Here is an 11997-nt window from a genome sequence, read left to right as displayed (position 1 = left end):
GATAAAGGCTGCAGGTGCACATCACATGTCTGACCTTTTGAACCCACTGAGGGCAGTAAATTAGGTCAGATGAATAATGTATTTAGGTCAGATGAATAATGTATCTAGGTCACTAGTGTGATGAATATGTATCTAGGTCACTAGTGTAAGAACGTAATTGGCGGTCAGTAAATATTCACAAGTGGCATGTAGCGATTGGTCACTGCTGACTATAACTAAGAGCAGATTCCCGCTCAAAGCGGAGAACTCCGTGCACACCAAGGAGACACAGTCAGTGGATTGGCCACTCGCAGACATCTCTCCCCGCCATTCAACTTTCATTTTGGCGTATTTGTATTGGTTCACTCGTCCTTCTCATCAAAGAGCTCTCAGAAGTTTATTGATCGAAAGTGCATTTTCCCTGTGCATGAGCTGTTGACCAGTTCTGGGACTATTGAGTCGGGCAGCCGCACCTAGCCTCTGGGTTAGAAAGCAAGGGCTCGGCTCAGGAACCCTGTGAACCAACAGACCCCTTTAGATTGTTCTGTTTTATGCACTGTAACTGAACAAGTCAGCTATCCTGCCTACGCTGCGACCATCTGTAGCGTAAGTACAATAAACCTTTCATATAACCAATACGCTCCAAGCCGCCTGACTCCTACTCGCCGCTAATCCCCACCTGTCCGGTCATCTATCCTCTCTGCGCCAAACCGGTCGTGCCGACCCAGGCTCGCAGGTCAAGTGTACACCAGGTTTGGAGCGCAACTTGGCATCACGAACAGGATGCCGGGGAGGCGAATTGGAGTCAGAATTAATATGCTACTGTCCATGGCGAACGGGAGACCGTGATTGTGCAGATTCAGACGACCTGTGGGAGCATATTGCTTATCATCAGGCAGACAGCCCCACCGGCCTGTGCATTAATGGGTTCTTGTCTGTTGCTGGGGAGCCAGGATCCAAGGAATGGGCCATTCAACTAGCACCAAGCTCCCTTGGGTGCATTATGAGCCGGAAAAAAGTCACCTTTCGGTTCAGGGACGAGGTCGGAAACTTGTCTCTGGCACGTGTGAAAACTTGCGGCACGGTGAACCCAACACCTGCCCAAGAATTCACGCATTGCATCCGATATGTGCGGGAAGGGGGAGAGGACACCCCGCCCGACAAGTTTAACTGCCCAAACTTGCCACCTAATTTACGCGGACACGAACTATTAACACAGCTCCACGAAACCCTAGAATTATTAGGTCGTACGGTGACAAAGCGGTCTAGTTCCAAATGGGACAAAGGAAAAATAATTAATATCTTGTTCCATACTGTGACGACATTACTGCGCGAAAACGCGAACCTAGAATCACAGCTAGGTACGGCTAGCAAGAGCACTGAGGATCTGGCAGTAAAGTGCGGCCCTCTGTCAGCACCCCAAACTGGTGCTGAACATAAGGAAAAGACAGTGCCTGAAAATGGCACCGACCACAAGAAGCCGTGCCCAGAATTTTGCGCTGAGCCAAAGGGGAGGTTATACGCAAGCCTAGAGGGACTGATGACGAATGCAAATAAAACCACGCCTACCTCCTGGCCGGACCATCTTCCTACGACTGCCCCGCCTCTGCCGTACCTAGGAGAGCTCGATGAAACATCAGCAATGAAAAGAAAAGAAAACGAAACCAACGGAAAGGGACTTACACTTTCCGCTCTTCCCATCAGCGTACACAAGTTTACTACAGGAGGAGCCGGAGCGCCAGCACAGCTTACTACAATGACGCGTTCTAGAACTTGGACAGAGATGAGTGACCTCTGTAGAGAGACCGGAATCCAGCCCGAAGAGACCCCCATCATCTGGCTAGGCCACCTTGTAGTGGAAGCGGGGAAAGAAACCTTAGACGCAGACGAGGCTATGCAACTTATCTGAAATACAGCCTGAAGCAGAGGATTAGTTACGGACCCAATCACCGTAACAACGAACAACCACTGGCCAATATCATTACCGGCCGTAGTGGTGGAGACTCTTATGAAGAAGTTACATGTGTGGCATGAAGGCAAAACCAAGCAACCTAATGCCATCCAACTACTTCATGCTGTAATTGGAGCGTCATATGCCCTGTGGAACCCGATCTTGCAGCTTTTAAATCTAACACTGTATCAGCAAAACACAGCATGGCCCCAACGTTACCTGACTAATCCTGGCCAAGTCCTCTGCCTCCTCGAAGCCATCGAAGCTGCATCCGAGATGTATGGAGGCCCACAAGGACTCACCGCAAAGTTAGTTCTCAACCCATCTGTTAATGGAGCAGCGGCAAACATCTTGGGGCTAATATCCCGTCTACAATCAGCGATAAGGACTAACCTTACCCAAGTCCACATTACGACCTACCTGACCCAGACACCGTTGCCCGAAGGGCCTAGTCGCTGGGGCCCACCCAGTTTGGATTCCTGATGAACCACACGAAACTCAGCAAATCTCAACTACAGGCATTAGGAGACGAGGGACAAAAGGTCCTCGCAGACCAACTAGGCTTCAAATATAGGGAAAAGCAAAAAAACGAGTAGTCGCTATTGGCAAGGCCGACAGCAAAACCCAAGAAATTAATATAGAAGATCCTCATCCTTATGCTGACCTTACCCTCATCGATCAGGCGAATCCCCACAAACGAGTATGTGTCTCATTCCTACTCGACACAGGAGCCCAAGTCAGCGTAATCACTGCACATGTACCTCATCAAGTAATGAAGAAAGTCATTATGGTACAAGGCCTGAATGCCGTGAAGTCCACACCAGTAATTAGATTTTTAGTTGAAGGTCATCAGAAGGCGTTAACAGGAGTCCTAGGGGGCATCAATCTCCTGGGTGTTCCTGCAATCCGAGCGTTAAAACTCAAAGAGCAAGTATTGCAAGTTCTCCCACTTGTCGTGTCGCCTGACAACTGCCATCGTCCACTTTTATGAAATGCCACTGCCTGGCGATATCAACCCATCCCGACTAAAGCACCATTACGAGCTTCTCTCCAGACCTTACTATCCCGGCTAGAACAAGAAGGATACATTACGCCTGTTACCGAGAGTATTTACTTATCAGCAGGATGGGGTATAGCCAAACCCGGATGCCCGGATAAGGCCTGACTCGTCAGTGATTATCGTATGGCGAACAAACATTGCGCATCCATCATCCAGCCAAATATTTCAGATCTTCCTCAGCAATTACATAGCATAGGCGAGTACCAGAGCAAGCCTTGGGTAGGAGTGACCATTGATATGAAAGATATGTTTTTCTCTATCCCCATCGACGATCATTTGGGAGTGCTTAATATGTGTATCGAGGGAAGAATGTACCAGTGGAATGTTTGTCCTCAGGGTTACTGTAACTCTCCCGCCCTAGCTACTGAAGCCATGAACAGATATTTACATAAATTCAAGCAAAGCCAACAATTCCCAGATAATGTCCTCCTATGCAGTTATGTAGATGACATTGCTATCCTCAGCCGAGATAGTCTAATAGTTACATCTTTAACACAGCACTTAATTCAACACCTTATGGCTGTGGGCTAGACGGTAAACCAACAGAAGTCACGTCTTAATCCCTCAGATGACATCACCTTCCTTGGAACCAAGTTTACAGGACCATGGAGACGGAGCCACAAACCACCAAGCAACCTAATCTCGCCACTAATTAATCACTCTAATCATAACCCTCCACCATGAAAAGATCTTCAACGAATGATGGGACGAATCAATTGGCTCCGACACTATGTCCAACCCCAGAGCCTCCCAGTACTCGCCCAAATTCAGAAACGTCTCCGCCACGTTCGACCTCCCACCCCTTGGACCTCAAAAGAAGACCAAGCCGTCCAACATCTAATTACCCAGTGCAAAGGTACTAAACTCCACGCAATCAACTTAGCTAATGATTTAACTGTCACCGTTGGTTATACGGACACACACACGGGCAACAGTGCATGACCAGGACCATCTTGTCCTAGCTGCCCATCGTACTTTACAAGATGCCCAGCATCAATATGGAACTGTCGGAAAAGTCCTACTTGCACTGCGGCTGGCGAAACCAGTCTCAAAAGGTCACGGAAGCATCCTAGGCCCAGGAATGACATTGTTAACCCAAGTTGACAGTGATCAAGTAAACCCAGCCTTCAATGGAGAGCCCAAAACTTGGACTGATCTCACACTGGTCCACTTCATGGGAACATCATGATACACCAATACCGAGTGAAGTCAGGAACCACCCGATTTTGTACGGGACCACAGCATCCGCCTGGATGGCCTCCGATGGAACTACCCGCCATGGTGGACTAAGTGGATGGTATTGTCAAGCTTGTCAGGAAAAAGTAGTCAGCTCAGCCTCCAAATCAGCCCAATTAAATGAATTAATTGCATTTTGTAAAGTTATTAGACATTGCCACCAGTTTCATAACGGCTCCCAACTGGTCCCAGTAATCGCCATCAACTCCCAGTTCATATATAAAATCATTACTGGTGATGCAGATCCAGACGACTACGGCGACACCTGGGAAAAAATATTTGCTAAGATTGAGACTCTTGATCCAACCCCACTCATCAAGCATACTCGGTCACATCACCCCAATACAGATCCAGTACATGCAGAAGTTGATTGATTACTCCAAGAAGGTGAACACCTGAAAGTCTGTATCAATCAAACGCATACAATTCAAGAAGAAAAAAATGTCGATCCTTTCCTTCATTGGCTACATGAACACTGCAGACATCCCGGGGTAAGTGCCTCCCACAACCACTGGTGCAAAGCCACAACCCAACCTCAATTTGAAGGAACTCGCAAAGATTGGACTCGCATAGTCCAAGCCTGTGAACAGTGTGCCAAAGAAAAGAAACACCCGACAGCCATGGAGCGAGAAACCTTTGCCAAAGAACACTTTAAACCTGGTAAAGTATGGCAAGTTGACTTACTAGGTCCCTTACCCGGGGCAAAGCGAAATCCAAAAGGACTTGTTGCCGTTGATCTAGGTACACGACAAGTACAAGTTATTCCCCTACACAAAAGTACCGGCCCATCAGTTGTCACTGCGTTAAAATTATTCATTGCCCGTTGGCAAGCCCCAGAGATCATTCACTCAGATGGAGGACCACCCTTCATATCCAAACTCACTGGCGATTTTGCAACAGCCTATAACATTCAGTGGCACCACCATATCCCGTACCACCCAGAATCTAACAGTGTAGTTGAGCGCACTATTGGCCTCATCAAAGAAAAAATCCAACTTTTAAACAAAGGCTCCTACACCAGATGGGACACAGTCCTCCGTAATGTCCTCATTAGTCTAAACGCCAATAAACCCCTATGGGAACACCGCTCAGTCACTTCGCCCAAACCCTGGACACCAAAATTCCTGCCAGATGAACTCATTTGGGTCACCACTCTAGACCCAAATGACAAGCACCCAATGCCAACCAAAGGGAAAATTATAACTCCGGGACAATATCCAAATACCTACTGGGTTATCCAGAACCTCGACAACCCGGACATCCCGCATTTACTTGCCCACCATAATTGGTTATCTAGGCGCGCTGAACAAAAAGTTATGTAAAGTACATAATACCTTTTGATACTGCTGGTTATTCCTTTATCTTACAGGTAACCGCCATGAGATCCTTTATAATCACCACCCTGTGCTGTGTCGCATATCTCACTTCGGCCGCAATTCAACAGAACACGTTCCTGACTCTGCCAGCTGTGTCTACCACCGAATGCCATGATTTTGAGGAAACCAGAGAATCCACATATGACTACTGACTGTGTTTCCCAAAGCTCTCAGCAACGATGGACATTGGCATCATTACTCATCTTGGACGACCACCTTCTAGTCTTAACGTATCCCACTATCTTAATCTTTTTCGCTGCAATCTCCCTACAGCAGATGTTTCAGGATTACCTTTAACTGTTAGCGCTACTATCTATGAACCTACACTTAATTGGCCATATGTTTGTATCAGGACATCTTGCCCTACTAACACCATTAATTGTCTTACCCCTATTATAATGCTGTTTGAGACACTTAACGTAATCCCAACTAATGATTCCCTTTCCCAAATTGCACACTGTATCTATGTTCTCTGAGTTAATCTCACTGCTGGTCGAAATCACTCCCTTCTGGAGCCGAAAATGCAACACAACGTGCACATATTGTGTAGTATTCTTCACGCTTTATGGCCTCAGTGCCTAACCTATGACCCACTCTCTCCCAATAAAAGGAGCCATCAGAACTGTCGTAATGTTAATGGTTCTAGCCCCCTCTGGTTCGTACCAGACCCTTCATGGCTCAGCCCAAATGAGATCATTAATTCTATCCCTCGACAACAATTGATCTCCTGTACAAGCCAAAGTCCGTGTTTGCTTTCCCTTCCAAATCCGAAGCCGGAAGTCCTTCATACAAACTTAGCCATTCCTTGTCTTTGGAGTCAATTTGAAAACTCCAATAACTTTACCAAATCTTTCAGAATCAGCCCAACTCGATGCCATAACCCCGTCCCAAATGGACGCTTACCCCCTGGTTGGGTTTGGTTCTATCTAAAAACAAACACTACCAGTATTTATCCCATTCTTACCCCAGATGAAGCTCTAACCCTTGTAACCTCATTATGGAGTTTAAAAGGACTTCAAATAGGTCAGAGAAAGACCCCCACCGCTACACAAAAGAAATCTAGTCTTTCCCGTGTAAAACGTGCCTCCCTCTCGAGGGAGCAGGAGGCCTATGCCTGGACTCTGATGGATATCTGGGACAAAATCGGCTTCCACTTTCCCATGTACGGTGCGCAGGCCAATACGCTTAAAATTGTCTTACTAACCAAGGCCGTTGCTAACCTCACTAATTTAGTTACTGAAGGGTTCCGTAATATTGACGAGTCATTCAGAAAAATTCAAGCTGCGGTCTATTACAATCAGTTAGGTTTAGATTACCTTTTACTTGAACATGGTGGTTTATGTGCCCTATTCAAAAATGACTCACACTGCTGCCTTGAATTTACTCCTCAGGATGGAGGTAACTTAACTCAAGTCCTGAGCGGTCTGGAAATGGTCTCCACCCAACTTCGAGAGATGAATACAAAGAAGGAAAGTTGGCTGGATGGCCTGTTCAATTGGTTTGATTGGGATATTACCAAATGGTTATTTCCCTTACTTATGCCTATTTTAGGTGTCGTTGTTATCATAGTAGTATTATGTATCTTTTCATGTTTTTTTAACGCAATCAAAAAACGTATAACCACACTTTCTGCTTTTGTATATACACGCTTGCCAATTGTTTATGAATTTGACGAGAAGGAGGATGAAATTTAGTAATTTTGTTTTGCTGCCATTGGCAAGGGGGCATGTCATGTCTGAATTTTGAGTGCCGATGCCAGCAAAGCAAGGCAAAGCAAAGCAAAAGACTATAATAACCTAGTAAGGACGCCGGCCATACAAACCCCTCAGCACTAGTAGCCTTTATTTCTTTGCTGAGAGATGTATTGCAGTTGGAGATTGTTAAAAGTTCTGTTCTCCATGTTTCAGAGGCTTGTTGACTGTAATGATAAAGGTTGCAGGTGCACATCACATGTCTGACCTTTTGAACCCACTGAGGGCAGTAAAGTAGGTCAGATGAATAATGTATTTAGGTCAGATGAATAATGTATCTAGGTCACTAGTGTGATGAATATGTATCTAGGTCACTAGTGTAAGAACGTAATTGGCGGTCAGTAAATATTCACAAGTGGCATGTAGCGATTGGTCACTGCTGACTATAACTAAGAGCAGATTCCTGCTCAAAGCGGAGAACTCCGTGCACACCAACGAGACACAGTCAGCGGATTGGCCGCTTGCAGACATCTCTCCCCGCCATTCGACCTTCATTTTGGCGTATTTGTACCGGTTCACTCGTCCTTCTCATCAAAGAGCTCTCGGAAGTTTATTGATCGAAAGTGCATTTTCCCTGTGCATGAGCTGTTGACCAGTTCTGGGACTATTGAGTCGGGCAGCTGCACCTAGCCTCCGGGTTAGAAAGCAAGGGCTCGGCTCAGGAACCCCGTGAACCAACAGACCCCTTTAGATTGTTCTGTTTTATGCACTGTAACTGAACAAGTCAGCTCTCCTGCCTACGCTGCGACCATCTGTAGTGTAAGTACAATAAACCTTTCATATAACCAATACGGTCCAAGCCGCCTGACTCCTACTCGCCGCTAATCCCCACCTGTCCGGTCATCTATCCTCTCTGCGCCAAGCCGGTTGTGCTGACCCAGGCTTGCAGGTCAAGTGTACACCAGGTTCGGAGCGCAACACCTTACAGCACGGCTTCTGAGGGTTTGTAACACCACACCTTCCAAGCCATTCAGTGTCTTTACTGCAGGTGAACTTGGAGGAATAGCAATACCTTGAGTAGTATCCAGAAAAAAGTACCAAGTCAATTTATTCTTCAAAGGTGAGGCGTAACGTATTTCGACCAGCACACCTTCTAAAGCAGGTGGAAGGCCCGCTCTAACCCAGCTGTGGCTGCCAAGTTACCTTCTTGGGTAGCTCCTTGTAAAGTGCACTGAAGTAATTCAATCTATTAAGTAGATTTGTGTAAGATTATCAAGAGCTCCAAGACTTTTGGATGAGTGCCTCTTCTCTGGAGAGATGTATACATATAAATAAACAGCACTTAGGTAAAAAAAAGTGTGGTGAGGTCTGCCTCAGTGAAATGGCCACTGATAAGAAGCCAAACAGAAGGAAGAAAGCACTCCTGGCAGCCAAATGATAGTCTTCAATTGTAAAAGAAATTTGTGCTTACTTCATTCTTGGGAATAGATACCATCCCAACATTAAGCATATTGTACCAGTGTATTAGTACAAAACCAGGAAAGCATGCTGTTCTGGTTTGGTGAACAAGTGATAGCTACAAAAGGAGCATTTTCAACATCCCGTCCAGCCCTCTGCTGAATCTTGAGAAGGGCAGAAGGATGGAGGCTGGGGAGTTGGTGGGAGCGCTCACAAAGTTATACAGTTAAATGTGTCACAGGATTACCTGTCCAGTCTGGTGATGGCCTCCTGCTATTACCAATATCGGAGACACATGGCGTGTGGCCCCAGGGGAAGAGCAGATTGTCAGTCTCATCTGTCTTGAGAACACAGCTGGCCAGAGACTATCATTTGGGAAGGGCTGTCCATATACTTTGGGTAGGAGTAACAGATACATGAGACTGAGGCAAAGCCTGCATTGTTACATTTGAGAAAATGAAGCATTGACAATACATATAAATGCAACAAGCAAAATTAGTTTTACCTAAGAGACAAACAAATGTGTAAAAGGTACAAAGGAGAAGAACAAAAAAGGTAACTTTTGAGGGAGATAGTGAAGTACTTAAGTGGAGGAATAACTTACAATCAGTGCCTGGAAGAGGGGGCAGCCCCAGGCCATCAGTGGCTAGAGGGACTGCAGCAGCAACTGTAGGTTGGAGATGCCAAAGGGGCTTGGCATTCAGAGGATACTGCTCTATTATCAGAGTTGCCCTACTATCAGAAAGCCAAGTCATCAGTGGGAAAGCAAACTAGACCCCCCACATACTGTGGAAACAGTGAGGAGCTGGAGCAGGGGAGAGCATCAGAAACTGGTGGGGGCAGGCCGAAGGTTGGAGTGCTGCCTCCTAGCACTGCCTGGCAGGACAGGGCCTGAGCTGGAGATTCTCCCACAGCAGCTCTACTTCATTAGTTACTGATGAGAATATTAAGGCACTGTCTACTAGAAATAAAGGCTTTTAAGCTTTAAATAACTTGCACCCAGCAGTCATGAAAGAATTGGCTACCTGGCCAAGATGTAATGAATTTTGGAATACCCAGGGAACTCCAGGAGACTGGATGCAGGGTAATTTTGTGCAAATACTCAAAAAGGAAAAGCAGAATGACCTAGGGAACTCGTGGTAGGTTAGGCTGACATAAACCCCGTAAAAAATAGCAGAAAACATCATGTAAGATTCAGTTGATAAAAAAAACTTACAGATACAACATACCATATTTACTTGAATCTAAAATGACCCAGAATTTAAAAGAAGGCCCCAGTAATTAGATTCTGTATATGGACTCTCCCCCGCACTCCCCACCCTGTTCCTCCCCCACAACTCCCCAGTCTGCCTTTTCTCCTGCCCCTCGCTCCGCTCAGTCTCTGCCTCTCCTCCCCCCGCTCCCAACAGACATTGTTCCCCGGAGTCCAGCATGTGGAAGTGTAGCCCTTGCTGGGCCACGCAGCAGCATTGGTGCTGCTGAGTGACTATGATTAGACAGGGGATGGACTTCCATTTTGGCACTGCTGACTGGCCAGGCAGAGGACAGAGTCCCACGTGCCCTGTGCCTGGCTGCGCCTGACAGTAAGGGGGAAGGGGAATGGGGAAGATGGGGGGTGCAGAAGCTGAATAGGACAAGTGGAGGGTGGGGGGCAGGTGGCTACTGCAGGTCTGACTCTGGCCTTAACCCATGTTAGGGCCAGAGTCAAAGCCACAGCACCTGCCTGACCCTCCCCCCTACACTTTGTATGTGAATCTAAGAAAAAGGGCTCCCCTCACATGCTGATTGGGGGGGAAAAACCAGATCTTAGATTCAAGTAAATATGGTAAGTAATGCCATTTGTGTTTTTATGAAAAATAGGTCTTACCAAACAAACCTGATTTCATTCTTCAGTGAGGTTTTGCTTTGTGTTTTTTTAAACTTAAACTGGCTAACAGTGTACACAATTCCCTTAATGGCAAGAACATGTCAGATATAAAAAGGAACCTTAATTTAGCAGATACAAAAAACTGGCTTTGCTTCCAACTGATCCTAACACAAATATATGGGGAAACTGAACACAAGTTACAATTAATGACTGGGTTAAAATGAATGACTTATTAAGTGTAGGAGTCAGACTAAAAGATCAGATAGTCCTTATTTGTGAAAAACTGTCCTTCTGGCTTTACACGCACTGAAAAACAGATGGAGATGACAAGTTCCTTGCTTCAGCTAAAAATGAAAAGCTCTTTTACATCGAGCCAAGTGGCTGAATATGAATCAAGTCTACCTCAATTCACTAGGGGACTGTAGAGGGTACAGCTCTTGAGTTTTACAATTGTAGCATTTTATTGTAGGCTAGCATACTTGATCCATTTCCCCTTCTGTGCATACACTGTAGTTTAAAAAGAGCATGTTTTTTACAAGGTATTAAGAGAAGACTGCCTAGAATTCTTTACAAAAAATCAATGGTTTTGTACAGCTATTGCAACCAAGACTTATGACCTTGTTTGTTATAACAATGTTCAAGCAGTCAGGACTGAAGACTGGAACAGAGCTCCTGTCCAGCTTCAGTGGTTGCAGGCTGCATGCCATACTGGTCACAGGCCCTGGGTTGTGCACTGCATGGACCACACACTGTCTGGGTTCCTAGGACCCCCACTGTGTGAGCTGTGCAAGCCTTTTTGCCTCCCGCCACCACCACATGACCCTCTCCTGCCCCCCTAAGTGCCACTGCTGTGCAAATGATTCTCCATGACTCCCTGCCACTGCTACATGAGCAGCGTGAGCCCCCTGCCAGCACTGCCACAGCCTTCACAAGCCCCCGCTGTCTGGGCAGTGAACTGGCTGGGGTCTACTCACCAGGCTGCCTTGCCCCAGAGACCTCAGCTATGCTGCAAAGAGCAGGAGCAATGAGGGGAGAGACAGCTGAGCAGGATCCCACAGATCACACATTAACCCCTTGCAGGTTGGATGCAGCCTGTGGGCCACCAGATAGATGGCCCTGAAATAGCTTGTCAGCTGCTTGACAAAACTTAATCTACTCAGGCACAATTTCACTGGAGTTGTGTGTATATACTAGGGTGGGCAATTATTTTGAGTTTTTGGTGAGCTGCTGAGGGCCACACGTGTAGCCCTGCCCCTTTGACCATTGCTCTGTCCCCTGGTCACCACGTTGGGACCAGAAGTGCACCCTAACCCTTGCCAACAGAATTCCCTCTTGTCCCCCAGAAATACTCCGGGGGGGGGGGGGGTTTGCCATCTAAA

Source organism: Gavialis gangeticus, unplaced genomic scaffold, assembly GCF_001723915.1.
Source record: "Gavialis gangeticus isolate Ggan-Ray unplaced genomic scaffold, GavGan_comp1, whole genome shotgun sequence".
Classification (NCBI taxonomy): domain Eukaryota; kingdom Metazoa; phylum Chordata; order Crocodylia; family Gavialidae; genus Gavialis; species Gavialis gangeticus.
The sequence above is the reverse complement of the archived record's forward strand: the minus strand, read 5'-3'. Positions refer to the sequence as shown.